This window comes from Manis pentadactyla, chromosome Y, assembly GCF_030020395.1.
Source record: "Manis pentadactyla isolate mManPen7 chromosome Y, mManPen7.hap1, whole genome shotgun sequence".
Classification (NCBI taxonomy): Eukaryota; Metazoa; Chordata; class Mammalia; order Pholidota; family Manidae; genus Manis; species Manis pentadactyla.
In genome coordinates this window covers 30,650,384-30,669,799 of record NC_080039.1, presented here as the reverse complement: position 1 = coordinate 30,669,799, position 19,416 = coordinate 30,650,384, and the positions used below count along the sequence as shown (strand labels likewise).

The 19,416-nt window shown below is 38.2% G+C and overlaps 1 pseudogene; it reads left to right on the top strand.

Moving 5' to 3' along the window:
- Positions 1–18,613, top strand: part of LOC130682116 (regulator of nonsense transcripts 3B-like) — a 39,337-nt pseudogene extending 20,724 nt beyond the window's left edge.
- The last annotated feature ends 803 nt before the right edge of the window (positions 18,614–19,416 follow it).

The window sequence follows — 19,416 nt, the reverse complement described above, 5'->3', positions numbered from 1 at the left end:
TTCTTTTCTACCTAACCATATAATTTAACTCACTTATTAATCTATTATAAATGCAGTCTGATGATTCTTATTTCTCTCCCTTCTTATTCCTCCTCCTCCATTGTTTATATGTTAGGTATTTTATTCTGTTTCCTTTGACTGCTTTTGTGAATAGCTGATTTTATTATTTTCCTATAGTTAGTATTTGGTTGGTCTGCTTTCTTTGCTGTGATTTTGTTTCCTCTGTTGACATCTGTTTAGACTTAGGAGTACTTCCATCTAGAGCAGTCCCTTTAAAAATTCTGTAGAAGTGGTTTTGGTGTCAAATTTCCTCAATTTTTGTTTATCTGGGAATTGTTTAATCCATGCTTCATATTTAAATTTTAATCGTGCTGGATACAATGTTCTTGGTTCAAGGCCCTTCTGTTTCATTGAATTAAATATATCATTATATTCTCTTCTGGCCTGTAAGGGTTCAGTTGAGAAGTCTGATGACAGCCTGATGGGTTTTCCTTTATAAGTGTTCTTTTTTCTCTCTCTGGCTGCCTTTAATACTCTGTCCTTGTCTTTGATCTTTTCCATTTTAATTATTATATGTCTTCATGTGGTCCTCCTAGGGTCCCTTCTGTTGGGAGTTCTGTGGGCCTCCATGGTCTGAGAGACTATTTCCTCCCTCAGTTTGGGTAGCTTTCAGCAATTATTTCTTCAAAGACACTTTCTATCCTTTCCTTTTTTCTCTCTCTTCTTCTTGTGATACTCCTATAATGTGAATATTGTGTCATTTGGATTGCTCACACAATTTTCTTAATGTTCTTTCATTTCTGGAGATCCTTTTTTCTCAATCTGCCTCACCTTCTCTGTATTCCTGTTCTCTTATTTCTATTTCATTAGTGGTCTCTTGAATCTCATCTATTCTGCTCTTAATTTCTTCCAGAGATTGTTATATTTCTGTGTCTCCCTCGTGACTTTATCCCTTAGCTCTTGTATATTTCTCTGCAGGTCCATCAGAATGGTTATGACCTTCATTTTGAATTCTTTTTCAGGAAGTTTGGTTACATTGATCTCCCCAGATCCTCTCTCAGCAGTTGTCTGGGTAATTCTGGACTGGACCAAATTCTTCTGCCTTTTCATGACATTGGACATAGTCACAGGCAGGTGGCATGTTTATCAGCTGGGAGAACAGTCACTACCTATTAGTTGGTTGCCTTGCCCTTTTCTGCTTCCTGTGATTACCCACACACCGGGAATAGCAATCAGGTTAATCCTTTTAGTCACCACATGTGGGACAGCCTTTGGGGCAGATCAGAGCACTGCAGGTAGTTTCAGGTGCATCAGGTGTGCTCTCCTTCATGCCTTGCACAAGCCTCATCTGTGTGGAGCAGCTGCACACTGGAAGCAGCCTCCGGGTCTGTCCCCAGCAGCTGCATGCAGACAGGAGACTCTGGGCGGCTGCTGTGGATGCGGCCACTCTCCTGATGCTTGGCTGCTGTGGTGGAGCCACTCCTGTGGGGAACAAATGGTAGGGTGCTTATCACTGTGAGGAGCTTCAAGGTTGCATTGCCACCCAGGGAACTGGGGTGCCTGAAGTTCCTCAACATTCCCAGCCTGCTCAGTTGAGCATGTCAGGATGACTCCATCCAGCTGTGATGTCACTCTCCCTATAAGACTTTCAAAAAGCATTTAATTTTCTTTTGTCCTGGAGGAGCCAGTAGCAGGGATGCACTCACAGATTTTACTTTTCCATTTTTCTAGTATCCAGTACACCATGCAATGTGTGTGCTCCCAGTGCAAATTACTGGGGCAGGTTATGTAGCAGTTCTGCACTTCCAATCCCTCCCCCTCTGACTCCTTTCCTCCTGCTGGTGAGCTGGGGTGGGGAAAGTGCACATGTCTCGCTGGGCTGTGGCTTGTATCTTACACTCTTCATAAGATACTGAGTTCTCACAGATGTAGATGTAGTCTGGCTGTTGTACTGTATCCTCTGGTCTCTCTTTTAGGAAGAGTTGTATTTGTTGTATTTTCAAAAATATATATGGTTTTTGGAGGAGATTTCCACTGCCCTACTCACATCACCATCTTGATTCCACCCATCTGTGATTCTTTTTTTTAATGTAATAGGTTGTGGCTCTACATTTCCCTCTAAGCATGGCTTTTGCAGTGACTCCTCAGTTTTGGTATGTTCTGTCTTCATTTTCATTCATCTCTGAGTATTTTCTAATTTTCCATTTGATCTCTTCTTTACTTTGTTGATTGTTCTAGAGCATGTTGATTTCCATATATTGGTAAGTTTTCCAATTTTCTCTGTTTATTGATTTATAATTCCATTCCACAGTGGACAGAGAACATACTTTGTATTCTCTCAATCCTTTTACATTTATTGAGGTTTATTCTAGGGCCCACAGAAGCTTGGGGGACTAAGCCGGAGGCTACTCCAGGAGTGTGGGTAACCAACTCAGGCACTGGAGAAGGGCAAGGTGCCCAGTAAACAGGAAAGGACTTTGTTCCCCAGCTGACACATGTGCTACGTGCCTACAGCTACCTAAATTGCTATGAAGGGCAGAAGAATTTGGTCCAGTCCAGAATTACACAGAAAACACCCAAGAGAGGGCCTGGGGTTATAGAATTAACCAATCCCCACAAAAAAGAATTCAAAATAAAAGTCATGACCATGCTGATGGATCTTCACAAAAATATGCAAGAGTTAAAGGAGCAAGTAAGGGGGGAGAATACAAATATAAAACAATTGCTAGAAGGACTTAAGCACAGACTGGATGAGGTGTAAGAAGTCTTTAATGGAATGGAAATCAGAAAACAGATACACAGAGTAGCTGAGGCAGAGAGAGATAAAAGAATCTCCAAGAATGAAAGAATATTAAGAGAACTGTGTGACAAAACCAAATGAAATAATATTCACATTATACAGGTCCCAGAAAAGGGAGAGAGAATAAAAGGTATAGAAAGTGTCTTTGAAGAAATAACTGCTGAAAACTTCCCCAAACTGGGGGAGGAAATAATCTCTCAGACCATGGAGGCCCACAGAACTCCCAACAGAAGGGACCCTAGGAGGACAACACCAAGACACATAATAATTAAAATGGCAAAGATCAAGGACAAGGACAGAGTATTAAAGGCAGCCAGAGAGAGAGAAAAAAGAACACTTATAAAGGAAAACCCATCAGGCTATCATCAGACTTCTCAACTGAACCCTTAGAGGCCAGAAGAGTAGAGAATGATATATTTAATGCAATGAAACAGAAGAGCCGTGAACCAAGACTACTGTATCCAGCATGATTATCATTTAAATGTAACGGAGGGATTAAAAAATTCCCAGACAAGCAAAAGTTGAGGGAATTTGCATCCCACGAACCACCTCTACAGGGTGTTTTAGATGGACTGCTCTAGATGGGAGCACTCCTCAGGCTAAATGGGTATCACCAGAGAGAACAACATCACAGCAAAGAGAGCAGACCAGCCAAATACTAACTAAAGGCAAAAATAAAATCAACTACTCACAAAACCATTCAAAGGAAACACAGAAGAACACAAAGAAAGTACCTTAACATATAAAGAATGGAGGAGGAGGAAAAAGAAGGGAGAGAAATAAGGAATCACCAGACTGTGCTTATAATAGCTTAATAGTGAGTTATGTTAGACAGTTAGATGGTAAAGAAGCTAATCTTGAACATTTGGTAACTACAAATCTAAATCCTGAAATGGCAATAAGTACTGATATTTAATAATCACACTAAATGTGACTAGACTGAATGCACCAATCAAAAGACACAGAGTAACAGAATAGATAAAAGAGTAAGACCCATATTTATGCTGCTTAGAAGAGACTCACCTCAAACCCAAAGTCATACACAGGCTAAAAGTCGAGGGATGTAAAAAGATATTTCATGTAAAAAATAGAGAGAAATAAGCAGGTGTAGCAGTACTGGTAACAGACAAAATAGACTTCAAAACAAAGAAAGTAACAAGAGATAAAGGACATTACATAATAATAAAGAGGTCAGCCCAACAAGATAATATAACCATTATAAGTATATATGTACCCAAAACAGAAGTACCAACATATATGAAAGAAATACTAAAAGAATTAAAGGAGGAAATAGACTGCAATGCATTCATTCTGGGAGACTTCAACACAACCACTCACTCCAAAGGACAGATCCACGAGACAGAAAATAAGTAAGGACACAGAGGCACTGAACAACACAGTAGAGCAGATGGACCTAATAGACATCTACAGAACTCTACACCCAAAAGCAGCAGGATACACATTATCCTCAAGGGCACATGGAACATTCTCCAGAAAATATCACATACTGGGCCACAAAAAGAGCCTCACTAAATTCAAAAAGATTGGAATTCTACCAACGAAGTTCTCAGACCAGAAAGGCATAAAACTAGAAATAAACTGTACAAAGAAAACAAAAAGACTCAAACACATCAAGGCTTAACAACATGCTCCCTTATAATCAATTGATCAATGACCAAATTAAAACAGAGATCAAGCATATAGAATGTCATAGTATTCTATAATAATTATTTGTATTTGTGTGGGATCCGTCGTGATTTTTCCTTTCACGGTGACAAATGACACTGACAGCATAAAGCCGCAAATTCTGTGGGATGCAGCAAAGGCAGTTCTAAGAGGAAAGTATACAGCAATACAGGCCTATCTAAGGAAGGAAGAAAAATCCCAAATGAATAGTCTAAAGTCACAATTATTGAAACTGGAAAAAGAAGAATAAATGAGGCCTCAAGTCAGCAAAAGGAGGGACATAATAAAGATCATAGAAGAAATAAATAAACTGAGCAGAATAAAACAATAGAAAAAAAACAGGAAACCAAGAGCTGGTTCTTTGAGAAGATAAACAAAATAGATAAGCCCCTAGCTGGAATTATTTAGAGAAAAAAAGAAGCTACACACATCAACAGAATAACAAATGGGAAGGAAAAATCACGATGGATTCCACAGAAATACAAATAATTATTATAGAATACTATGAGATTCTCTATGCTAAAAAGCAGGAAAACCTAGAAAAAATGGACGACTTCCTAGAAAAAGACAACCTTCCAAGACTGACCAAGGATGAAACAGAAAGTCTAAACATACCAATTAGAAGCAAAGAAATGGAAGCGATAACCAATAACCTACCCAAGAATAAAACCCCTGGGCCAGATGGATTCATGGCTGAATTTTTTTCAGACTTATAGAGAAAACATATACCCATTACCCTTAAAGTTTCCCAAAAAAATAGAAGGGGAGGGAATACTTCCAAACTCATTCCATGAACCCAGCATCACCCTAATACATAAAGCAGGCAAAGACCCCACCAAAAACGAAAATTACAGACTAATATCCCTGCTGAACATAGATGTAAAAATACTCAACAAAATATTAGCAAACCGAATTCAAAAATACATCAAGTGGACCATACACCATGATCAAGTGGGATTCATCTTAGGGATGCAAGGATGTAACATACCCCAACATTGGATGATCCATCAACATCATCCACCACATCAACAAAAAGGACAGAAATCACATGATCATCTCCATAAATACTGAATAAGCATTCGACAAGATTCAACATCCATTCATGATAAAAACTCTCAACAAAATGGGTATAGAGGCCAAGTACCTCAACATAATAAAGGTAATATATGAAAAACCCACAGCCAACATTGTACTTAACAGCGAGAAGCTGAAAGCTTTTCTCTAAGATTGGGAACAAGGCAGAGCTGCCCCTCTCTGCACTGTTATTCAATATAGTACTGGAGGACCTAGACACAGATCTCAGAGTAAAGAAAGAAATAAAATGCACCCAGATTCATAGAGAAGAAGTCAAATTGTCACTCTTTGCAGATGACATGATATTTTACCTAGAAAACCGTAAAGACTCCATTCCAATACTACTAGACCTAATATCAGAATTCAGCAAATTTGCAGGATTCCAAATTAATACATAGAAATCTGTTACTTTCCTATACACTAGTGATGAATTAGCAGAAAGATAAATCAGGAAAACAGTTCCATTCACAATTGCATCAAGAAGAAAAATGCATAGGAATAAACCTAGCCAAGGAAGTGAGAGACCTATACCCTGAAAACTACAAGAAACTCTGAAGAGAAATTAGAGAGGACACTAACAAATGGAAACTCACTCCATGCTCCTGGATAGGAAGAATTATATTGTCAAAATGGCCATTCTGCCTAAAGCAATCTACAGATTAAATGCAATGTCTATTAAATTACCAAAAACTTTCTTTAACAAACTAGAAAAAACAGTTTTAAAATTCATATAAAACCACAAAAGACCCCAGATAGCAAAGCAACCCTGAGAAGGAAGAATAAAGCAGAGGGTATCTCACTCCCCAACTTCAAGCTCTACTACAAAGCCACAGTAATCAAGACAGTTTGGTACTGGCACAAGAACAGAGCCACAGACCAGTGTAACAGAATAGAGAGTTCAGATATTAAACCAAACATACACCATCAATTAATATATGATATAGGAGCCATGGACATACAATGCGGAAATGACAGCCTCTTCAACAGATGGTGCTGGCAGAACTGGACAGCTACATGTAAGAGAATGAAACTGGATCACTGTCTAACCCCATACACAATAGTAAATTTGAAATGGATCAAAGCCCTGAATGTAAGTCATGAAACCATAAAATTCTCGGAGGAAAACATAGGAAAAATCTCTTAAACATAAACATGAGTGACTTCTTTATTAACATATCTCCCTGGGAAGGGAATCAAAAGCAAAAATTAACCAGTGGGAGGATATCAAGTTGAATATCTTCTGTACAGCAAAGGACACCACCAACAGAACAAAAAGGCATCCTACAGTATGGGAGAACCTACCCATAAAGGAAAGATCTGATAAAGGTTTGACATCCAAAATATATAAAGAGCTCACTCATCTCAACAAACAAAAAGCAAATCATCCAATTAAAAAATGGACAGAAGCACTAAACAGACATTTCTCCAAGGAAGAAATTCAGATGGCCAACAGACACGTGAAAATATGCTCCACATCACTAGTCATCAGAGAAATGCAAATTAAAACCACAATGAGATATCACGTCACACCATAAGGATGGCCACCATCCAAAAGAGAAACAACAACAAATGTTGGCAAAGTTGTGGAGAAATAGAAACCTTCCCACACTGCTGGTGGGAATGTAAACTAGTTCAACCATTGTGGAAAACAATATGAATGTTCCTCAAAATGCTCAAAATAGAAATACCATTAGACCCAGAAATTCCACCTCCAGGAATTTACTGTAAGAATGAAGCATCCCAATTTGGAAAAAGAGATGCACCCCTATGTTTATTGCAGCACTATTTACAATAGCCAAGGAATTGAAGCAGCCTAAGTGTCCATCAGTAGATGAATGGATAAAGAAGATGTGGTACATACATACAGTGGAATATTATTCAGCCATAAGAAGAAAAAAATCCTACCATTTGAAACAACATTGATGGAACTAGAGGGCATTATCCTCAGTGAAATAAGCCAGGCAGAGAAGGCAAACACAAAATGATTTCACTCATATGTGGAGTATAACAACAAAGAAAAAACTGAAGTTACAAAACAGCAGCAGAAACATAGAAACCAAGAATGGACTAACAGTTACCAAAGGGAATGGGACTGGGGAGGATGGGTGGGAAGGGAGTGATAATGGGGGTGTAAGAAAGGGGGCATTACAAATAGCATGTATAATGTGCGGGAAACAGGAAGGCTGCGTGACACAGAGAAGACTAGTAGTGATTCTACAGCATGTTACTACACTGATGGACGGTGACTTTAATGGGGTGTGGGGGGGACTTGGTGATGTGGGCACTCTAGTAAATGTAATGTTCCTTATTTAGTTGCAGATTAATTTTACCAAAAAAAATCCCTGCCATCCACTCCCATCCCATAATAGAAGATATCCTGGCCTCAAACAATCCTTTATTTTCTTTTGCTAATCATTTCTGTGCCCCATACTCCTGCCTATAAAATCCTTCCATTTTGTATAGCTCATTGGAACATCTGATTGCTGAATGGCATGCTGCCCGCTTAATAAAGCCAATTAGTTCTTCAAATTTACCCATTTCAAATTTTGTTTTTTAACATAAATTATATGCCAAAGGGAATTAAGGTTGCTAATCACCTCACATAAACAAAGGGAGAGTATTCTGGATTATCCAGTTCAGCACAGTATAATCACAGGGGTCTTTAGAAGTAAAAAGATGTCAGAAGAGAGAGTGAAAAAGAGACACAGATGAAGCATGGAAAGAATTAGGTCCTACATTGTTCACTTTGAAGATGGAGGAAAGGACCACCAGCCAAGGAATACAAGCAGCTTCAAAGTCTGAAAAAGACAAGGAACTTGATTCTTTCCTGGAGTCTCCAGGAAGGAAGCCAGTCCTTTGATTTTAGACCAGTGAGACACGTTGTTGGACTTTCAACCTTCAGAACCTAAAGATAATAAACTTGTTATTTTAACCCATAAAATTTGGGTAATTTCTTAATGCAGCAGTAGAAAACTAGTAAAGTTGGTGTGGGAAATGGTGCAATGTTCAGTTTTCGATGTGTTCCAGGAATCTGAATGTGTTAGATATCTAAGTGGAGATGTCAAGTAGGCAGGTGGAAATATGAGCCTGAAATTTTGGGAAGAGCTATGGGCTGGAGGTATAAATATTGAAATTTTTGCAAAGAGACAATAGTGAAAAGAATGAGTAAGATTAAAAAATAAGTAATTGTAGATAGAAAAGAGCTTGTCTAAGGACTGAGCCTTGGACCTTACTTTGGGTAGTATTTCATTCCATGCATGTACCACATTTGTTTATCCATTTGCCCACTGACAGATATTTGGATTGTTTCCAGTTTGGGACTATTTAAAATAATATATAATTGCTCCTTTCTAAAGCAAGAAGAAGAGTGATCCCATCTAAAGCAAGTTGAGTTTTATTTTGTCCTCCCAGTGGGGCATCAGTACCAAGACAGAATCCTTTTACTTTCCACCACGCAACTCTGATGACCAACATATCATCAGTGGTTAAAAGCTAACAAGCACTCCAAAAACGAGGCATACACCAAGATGTAAACACAGAGCCAAGTGGCAGGTCAGAGGCAGATACTTAAGCTAGGCTTCTAAGAACAGGCAGGTATTGGAGGCAACAGTGAGTGACAGACCCAAATACAGCGGACTGGTCTTGGGAACAGGAATTAGGAACTAACCCAAGCATATGCTTGGCAATAAAGGTGAGAAAAGTACAAAGTCTGGATAATACATTCTAGCTGTCAACCAAATGAGACTGGGGACCTGAGCCAGCCTTCTCCCTTGGGCTTCTATTGCATCCTTAACTTGGTACTAACCTCTGTGGTTGTATCTATAGTTCTCTACTTATCACTTGCCCTCCTCTCCCATTTCTCTTCCTTTTTTCTTAATTGCATGTGTTACAAAAGCAAAGAAATAATATGTTCAATTAATTAAAATAGATTTTTTTTCACATATTAAGACCACTGAAATCAGGATACATCTTGAAATTGATGGTGTATCAAAGTGTAATTGGCATCATTTGTTTCTTTCTTTGTATATAAAATAATGGTGACATTAGATTCAATTGTATCTTAGAGTTGATGAAATACAAATGCTCTATAATTTAAGGCAATATTTTTCAAATTTTGCGTTTTATAAATTGGGGGGCTGGCTTTTACTGAAGTATAAATTTACACAAAATTCTACTCACCAATTTTAAGTGTACAACTCAATGAGTTTACATGAATGTGTGCAGTCATGCAACCACCATCATAATCATGGTGAGAACATTTTCATGGCTGCAAGTTCCCTGGAGCTTCTCTGAAGTCACTTGCTTCTCCTCATCCAGTCCTCTAGCAATCATTTATTCTGCTTTCCATCAAATAGTTTTACCTTTTGTAGAATTTTATACAATGATATTGCACAGCGTATATTCTCCTTGTGTCTGAATTCTTTCACTCAGCATAATCATTCTGAGATTAATTCTCATTGATGGACATATCAGTTCATTTTTATTGCTGAGTAGTATTTAATTCTGTGGATGTATCACATTTTGTTTATTCATTTGCCCATTGACAGATTTGGATTGTTAAGTTTGGGGCTATTTTAAATAATGTATAATTGGCCCTTTTAAAGCAGGAAGGAGAGTGATCCCATCTAAACCCAAGTTAGGTTTTATTGTCTCCTCCCTGTGGGGTATCACTACCATGATAGAATGCTTTTACTTAAAAAAGGGGTGATGAAAACAAATCTCATATATTTTGGTTATTATCACCCCTTTAAGTATCTGTGAAAGTTGTTAACTAAAAAATCTGTGAATTCTAATCCATGGAAGGAAAATAAATTCTAAAGCTTCTGAAAGCACACTTTCACAAACGATAAAAAATGTTAGTCGCTTCCCTGGTGAGGCAAAACTTTGGATAAACATCGGGTTTATCTGAGGAAAATGAAGCCCGCAAAACGTATCTTTTGATCGGAAAAATACTAAACTTCCAAGATTCAGAATTCCATTTGCTTACAAATGGAGGTATCTACAACTCCAGAAGGCCCGGCCCGAAATGGGTTACTGCTTTGTATTCCGGGATTTGGGGTTCGCGAAAGCGTCACCCTAATCGAGATGGCTGAGTGACTAAGGACGTCCGAAGAGCGGGCCCTGAGACTCCGGGCCGCGAGCGGATTGGGCAGTGCGATACGGGAGGCGGGAGGTTAAGACCAGAAATTAGAACCTTTCCACAGAGGGAAGCCTGGGCGCCTAGAAGTCTCGCGAGGTCCTGGCTGGGCCCAATGGAACACTGGCCCCAGCTTAGAACTAGGGGCGCTGCTTGGGGGCGCACGAGTGGGCCGCGAGCTACATTTAGGCGCGTCTGCCGGCGTTGAGAGCAGAGAGCCGTAGCAGTGAAGGCGGAGAAGGACCACGGGCCTAAGGAGAAGCGAGTAACCCTCTTGAATCCCCCGCGGGCCACACGCAGGCGGAAGGGCTTCGGGGGAGAGCACAAAAGGGGAAGACAAGCAGGATCGAAACAAGGAGAAGAGGCGCTGAGCAAGGTTCTGGACTGGCTGTTGGCCCAGGAAAGGGCGGGACAGGTCCCACACCCGTGGAGGAAGGTTGGGAGTGGGGCTGTCCTCTTTCCCACCCAGCTTCCCCCTCTTGTTCCTTCACCTGAGTGAGAACCGCATCACCCTGTCCCATCCACTTGCCCGAAATGGGGGAGGCCCCTGCGTGGGTGTGAGGAAAACGGGGGAATCCCAGACGAGGTTTAGGTCACAGCTCTGAGATGGCCAATGGGCCTGGGAAGCACTGGGTGAAGAGGACGAGAAATTGAAAGGTTAGCTGGGGAGAATTACTAAGCAGTGAAGGGGCCATCAGGTGGGACTGGTTTGTGTGCGTATTAATGGCGGCGGGCCGAGGGAGTGTGGTGGGATTAATGGTCTGGGGCCAGATAGGGTGCATCCTGTTTCGGGAGCAATAAGGGAATTTGGTATTCCCTAGAGTTTTGAGTTCTATATGCTGAATGAGAGGAAGTTTTTTGCTTTCGGATGTGTTGGAGGTGGAGGGGAAATAATCAAGAACTCGTGGCATCCTCAAAAGACCAGGGTTGGTCTACTAATTTCTTAACACTACTAGTATTTATTGAAAGATGAGCGACAGAAAATGCGAAAACCTAGTGAACTGCGGGGCTTCGAGTTAACTGATCCTGAAATTTTCCTTTCTCCGTGCAGTTCTCGTTTCTAAGAGTTTTTAAAAACCACGTCACTGTTACGTTTGACTAGTTTGAGCATTAAAAGAATATTTTGTCCTAGGTTTGTATAAATGCTGTCATCATCTTTTAAAGCCCAGACTTCTTCAGGGGTGGTGATTTCTTTCAGGTATGACAGAAAATTGCTTTGTACTAATTTTATTTTCCTGACACATTTTAAGGTGGTAATTCGGAGATTATCTCCCACTTTGACCAAGGAGCACCTTCAGGAACATCTTCAGCCTCTGCCCGAGCATGATTACTTTGAGTTTTTTTCCTAATGATACTAGGTAAAATAAATAAAAGAGGGAAGAGGGTAAATGAAAAATAGTTTCTCCCATTCTTTTTTATCCCATTTTACATTTGATTTTTGAGCCTGTCTCTTTAATGTATGTATACTTGTAATTCAGCCAGGTACCTGCGAGCACATTTACAGAATTGCTTTCCTCTCTGCTGTCTTTATCCTCATATGTACACCAGAGCATACATGAACTTTAAAAACCAGGAGGACATTATTTTGTTCAGGGATCGCTTTGACGGTTATGTATTCCTTGACAATAAAGGTGTGTCTTTGAAACTGAAGGGGAGTTTATCATTTGTATGTTTTAACATTGCATTACAGTGTTTCACAGTTTTTTCTTAATGCCTTCGTATCTTTTCTAAGATATGAAGCCGTCCAGTACTTTTATTAACCTGCTATTTCTGTAGTTTGATCAACTGAATGAAATTGCTGCTCTTTTCTCTTCTATGACAATTTTTTTGCCCTGGATTAGGTGATCTGTTTACTAGTTTCAGCAATAATACTGATAAATGACTCTCTAAACTTGTATGACAAATTTTAAATGTATAATTCTCATCTTAGGTCAAGGACCAACATTTGTTAACTCAATTCAAATCCTTTAAGCCAATAGTTCCCAGGTGGAATACTGTTTAACATTTTGTTGTACCTCATTAAAACACTGAACCTGATGATCTCCCACTTTGTATCCAGGAGTCTGAAGGGTATGGCCTAACTCCTTTTATTTATTATCTGCTGCTTACAACATTTAGCCAGAGAATGTCTAAACTGCATTTTTCCACTTTTCTTTTGGCTTTGCAATCATAGGTGAATGATGTGGCTTTTTGTTGTTTTTTTCAGTATCAATTCAGAGTTTGTAAAAATGAAATCTTTGTCAGGAAACATGTCAATAAAAGTTGAAGGATTGCCTCTGTGTTTATCCAGCTTTTATTAATCCTCCCCCCCCCCGCCAGTTTCCCCAAACCAGCTACTTCTCCACTCAGACTTTATTCCAGTAGACAGTGATTTCCTGGTAATCTGAGCTGTGTTAAACTTTTTCCTCTTCACATTAAACAAATAATGAATCTTTTCATTTTATTGTTTTTTAATACCTTGTTCACCTAGGCTTACCAAAACTTTCACTTTATATTGTCATCACCTAATGCTTAATAACCACTGTATCTAAGCTTACGGGATTTTGAATTTTTCCATTTCAATGTAATTCAGCCCATTCAATTGCCATGAAATTAGTCTTTTTGAAATACTCATTAAATATAACAGTTGTGGGAAAAATATCCAAACTCCTTCCTAGCTTGCTAGGCAGAAGGCTCCACAGTTTGACCTCACTTTTGTTTTCTCAGCTTATCTTCCACTGTTTTCTTCTGATTCAGTCTGGTTTATCTATTCCTTCTCACGTATATCAGTTATTAAGCTAATCTGATTCTGCATTCACTAGAATTTCCAAAATCATGTTTCTTCCATGACTGCCTTCTGATACCTTCTGGTCAGTTCTACTTATTTTATTGTGACTTATTCTGTATGCCAATGATCTGACCATAGTGTTTCATATCTTGTATGACATTACTCTATAGCAGCGATCTGGTGTATTTTTTCCAGTAGTCACTTTTTAAAATTGAGATACAACTCACATATCATACAACTCAGTGGTTTTTAGTGCTTTCACAAAGTTGTGCCACCATCACCACTATATAATTCCAGAATGTTTTCATCACTCAAAAAAGAATCGAATCCTACATCCATTAGCAGCCATCTCCCCTTCTTTCCTCCACCTACAGCTTCAGTAGATCCTAATCTAGCTGTGGATTCTGGACATTTCATATAAGCTGAATCATACAACGTGTGGCCTTTTGTGACTGCCCCACTTACTTGGCATGTTTTCAGGTTTCATCCATTTTATATAGCATGTGTCATTACTGCATTCCCTTTTATTTGCATTTTTAAAAATTGTGGTAAAATACACAAATTACCATCTTAACTATTTTTAAGTGTACAGTTTAGTAGTGGTGAGTACATTTCACATTGTTGTATAACCAATCTCTAGAGCCTTTTCATCTCGCAAGACTGAAACTATACCCATTCAACAACTTCCCATTTCCTCTTCCTCCCATCCCCTGACAACTACCATTCTACCTGTGAACCACCATTCTCTCTCTATGAAGTTGACCATTCTAGGTACTTCACGTAAGTGGACTCATGTAGTATTTGGCTTTATGGGACTGGCTTATTGCACTTAGCATAATGTCTTCAAGGTTGATCCATCCTGTAGCATGTGTTAGGATTTACATTTTAAGGCTAAGTAATATTCCACTGTATGTATATACTACATTTTGTATATTCACCCATCAGTGAGCACTTGGGTTGCTTCTACCTCTTGGCTGTTGTGAATAATGGTGCTGTGAGTGTGGGTGTACAAACATCTGTTCATCTTTTGAACATTGCCCAAAAGTGGAATTGCTAGGTCATATGGTAAATTGTTTTTAATTTTGTATGGAAGCAGCATACTATTTTCTAGAGCAGCTGCACCATTTTGCATTCCCACACAGTGTAATGCATGAGGGTTCTAATTTACCCTAATTTCTCCATGTCCTCACCAGCACTTGTTGCTTTTTGTCCTTCGATGGTAAACATTCTGATGGGTGTGAGGGGATAGCTCATTGTGGTTTTGATTTGCACTTCCCTAATGATTAGTGAAGTAATATTTTAATCTTTGCATATGCTTGAGCATATGACCATCTTTTCTTATGCTTATTGGCTACTTGTATATTATATTTGGAAACATATCTATTCAAGTCCTTTGAACATTTTTTAAGTAGGTATTTTGTTGTTCTAGTTCTTTATATATTCTGTATATTGACCTTTATCAGATATGTGATTCACAAATATTTTCTCCTGTTTTGTAGGTTTTCTTTTCACTCAGTTGATTGTGTCTTTACATGCACAGAAGTTTTTAGTTTTGATATAGTCCAATTTATCTATTTTTGTTGCCCATGCTTTTAGTGGCTCCTGGTGTATTTTTTAGAAACAGTTTTATTGAGATACAATTCATATGCCACAAAATTCACCCTTTTAAAGTGTACAGTGCAGTATTTTTTAGTATATTCGCAGTGTTGTGCAACTGTCACCACTCTGATTTAAGAACATGTGTCACTCCAAAGAGAAACCCTATACCTATTAGCTGTCACTCCTCATTCTCACCAACACTACCCCCAGCTCTAACTAATCCACATTCTATATATATAGATTTGCCTATTCTAGAGATTTTGATATATTTTTAAATTAAAATTAAATTGTAGTTTTTCCCCTATGTATCAAAATATCATGCTTTCGAAGTTCAACTTAAATATTTTACTTCCCTGCCATATCTTTTCATTATGTTATCAGTATGAACTTGGGCTTCCTTTGGTAATATGCTTATTTTAATTATGTGAGTGTTATTTATGTCTGTGGAGAAGTCTTATTAAGATGACCACCACCAAAGAGGCCTGAAAAACAGTGGGTTGACTCTTGTATCCACCTTTGATATTTTCTTTGTTGTAGCAAGTGTGGTATTTTTTCTAAACAGGTCAGGAATATCCTGCTATAGTAGAATTTGCACCTTTTCAAAAAGCTTCAAAAAAAGAAGACTAAGAAAAGAGTTACCAAAGTTGGGACTATCGATGATGGTACAGTATAGTTCTAGTTATGTAAAGCTATTGCATTGGGTTTTGAAAATACATTACCTTTGTGGGAATTAATTGGACTCCAGTCTTTTAAATAGTGAAACATGGAATAAAGTTCATGAGAAATGTAATTCACTGATGAAAACTTTGCTTAATTGTTAGAATGTAGGTGGGGTTCCTCTATAATTTCCACTCTCTTTGGCTGGTAGCATTTCATTCCTCCACAATTAAGCAATCTATTGCTGTCTATTGAGCAGTACATCAGCTTAGGTATTTTGATTAGAACACAGTGGAAAAATTGAGATGTTTCAAAGTATAGCAACTCCTTAACGCCTTCTATTACCATTTTTATGATAATATTTTTGACTTTGGTTTCCATTATTCTTATAAAGAGGAGGAATTACCATTGAGAGCTGTGATAGAAAATGTTCTATACTCAAGTAAGTTAACATAAAGTAGATGAAGTGGCCAGTCCTATTTTCTCTGTTTTAAATATGCAGTTAACTGCATACCTAGGAATTACATTTAACTGAAATACAGGAACTGAAAAACTAATAATTGCCATTTAAGGTAAACTGGATCCAGATTCTGAGCTCTCCATAATTTGTTATGTTGGATAAGGACTTAGCTGCAGTATTTTTTGTATCACACTGCTATTTTAGAATCATCTAATTTTATTTTTGTTATTTACTACTATAATGGTTATTTTGTAGAAAAAAACAAAAGACTCAAGACACCACTGCTTATTGGTTGTATCACAGATTCAGGCCTGGAAGACCAGATCAAGTAACGTGCTCCAGAGTGCATAGAAACTCCCAAGTATAAGCAATAGAGTGACTCGGATTTGTTACCCTTTCTGATGTCAGACATATCTAGGAAAGAACTCCAGGAATTAACATCACCTCCAGCGCCACAGCTAGGACATACATCCAATTTATCTTTTTGTTAAACAACTGAGTTGCATTTGTTGAGTTCACTTAAACTGAGATATACCCATACAGGAATTGCTACATGCTTATACATAGTACCCTCTGAAGTTCCCATAACTGACTTTCAGTTCTCCCGTAAGTGTGACTGATTAGTAGGAATAGTGCATTTTAAAAGCCAACTAACAACCCTGAAAGTTCTGTTTTAATGTGCTGTGTCTCATTTTCCCTGACCCCATGTTAGCCCCACACTCCCTTAGTGGATATCAGGAGTTCTGAGAGTTAAGTGACCAGTAAAGCTCTAAAAGGTTTATCTTGTGGGTATGGTTAGGTTGGTTTTCAATCTTCAGTGAAGTAGAAAATTACCACCTTTAATAAACATCCTAGGTAATATTTCCTATTTTGTTTACTTAAAACAATTATTTAGATCCAGAATATAGTACATTTTTGGAACGTTATGTTGCAGATAATGAGAAAATAACATCTACTCCAGAGACACTGCTAGAGGAAATAGAAGCAAAAAATAGAGAATTAATAGGTAAGTGGGCAGGAGGAATTAAAGCATTCTTTTTCCTCAGACCTGTGTGACTCCCACTTCCATCCTAGCTTAGCTGTGTGGCCACGGAGAAGGCACTAAGTTCCTTGAAACTGTGTTTCTTCTACTGTAAAATGAGAATGATAATACCTGCCTCACAGGATTATGAGAATGCATTGGTAAGAGGGGAGAAATTCTCTGTGACCTTTATTTAGTGCCACACAAATGAACATAAGTATAAAAAGTTAAGAGACTCCAGGGACCTTTAGATTTTGGTAAGCCTTTGAACATCAATTGGTGTTTTCTACTAATAAGAAACTCACATTCCTAAAAATTTTTTCTTGACCTGAAAATATCAAAAAATGAAATTAGGTACTGCAAAATTGAAAACCTCTTAAGAAACTCTAGTTTGGACGTTGGTTTCTAATACACTGCTGCTAACGTATCAGCTCTAAACATAAGCATAGCCTCTGACACAGGATTTGCACTCCTAGGAATTCATCCAAAGGAAGTGTGTTTTCAAAACGCTAGCTCTGAGGCTAAATAGCATTGTTCAGAATATTGAAAAATGAAATAAATATTATACTAAAACTTGGTTTTTATTAATGGATGCATAGTATAAGCCTATCTCTAATATTACAATGAATTTACAGAAATGGAAATAGGTGTCAAAAGGATATTTTAGTCCCTTCTTCCAATTTCTTCCCAGTTGAACAAATTTATAGTGGCATATGAAAAAAATAGAGTATCTTTTGTGCTTAACTCTCACTGACACTGGGAATTTCTCTTTTGAAATATTGTACTGTTTTCATTTGAATTTCTTCACTTTTTCAAAAGTATTTTATTTTAAACCTTCACAATTGAAATAGAATACTGTAAGACATCTGTTTGACAGTATAGCCATGAACTTTCTGTTAAGGGGTCTTATTTTCCCACCTTGGTGGTTGGCAGGGAATGTCAGAAAATGGAATCCTTTCTAGGGGTTGATAAGTATTATTAATAATCTGTTTACCATCTCAGAATATAGTTTATGTGGCTAGGGTTCCCCAAGGCTCTCCAGGACTCATTGGTGGCAGGGTGTGGAGGTTCCCATTTAATTCTTTCTAGCAGTCGCTCTGTCTGCCATGCCACAAGTGACCTGACTTGCTCTTCTTAACCATAGCAAGACAGGAGGTAGAGACAGCTGTGCTACAGATGTTCATTAAAGTTCTTATTAGCGTAATGAGCATCTTGGCTTCTAACAAAGATGTCCATTAGAGAAATAAGAACACTTCCAGTGAAACTTGAACATGGTAGCCTCACTTTACAATGGTGCTTTCTTAATGTTGGACTTCTCATTTGCAGCGGCTGTGCTGAAACACCTCGTGCTTAAGTCTTGTGTGATTTGCCTTTTGCTTGGTGACTCGTGTGAAACCTTCACCCTGAGATGAGCCTATGTATGTATGAAGCCTTCACTCTGAGACATGAAATTCTTTGATTTTGCCTAAGAATCTCTCTGAATATCCAACACTTGGGGGTGTTCTAGAGAGATTTATAGCAGTAGTGTGAGAAAATGTTTCTTAGCAATTTGGACTTTGTAAACCATATTTACTTTGGAATTGCATTCTGTCATATCTTTATGACACTGAATAGAGTTCCTGCTCAGTACAGATGGAACTTCACTGTTCCATTGTATGAGGTATTTTAATTTTTAAACCAAATGCCAAGTAATTCTTGCTGTTCACCTCGAATAATACAATTGTGCCATCATAAGTATGTTACTCTCAGGCTCAAGGCAGAATTATTCTTGCAATGGATCACTCCTTTGATGACCAAGGTATTTGTCATTTCAAGTACAACATAAAAACAATCTCACAGTAATGACCTGCCTACCCTTTTAAATTTGTGGCATATTTTTGCATCAAGTTATAGAAACATGTTGCTTTGGTACAGAAGGCATACATGGAAGTGTACACTGGTTCACTTGAAGGTTAGTGCATTTCAAGCCAAAGGAGCCTTGATCCTATTGCCACAAAGTGATTAAACCTCTTCATTTGAGTGGGTAACACTTTCACATTAGCAGCATCCTTTTAGTGCTCTTGTGCACTAGTTGTTCACCTGAAAGTTTGAGTACCTGCAGAGATAAAGGCCTTCAATAGCCTAAATTTAGAATATTTAATATACTGTTCTTTTTGATGGAGTCAGACGAGAGTGTTCTACCCTTCAAAATAAAAATAAATTTGTTTTTCTTTAA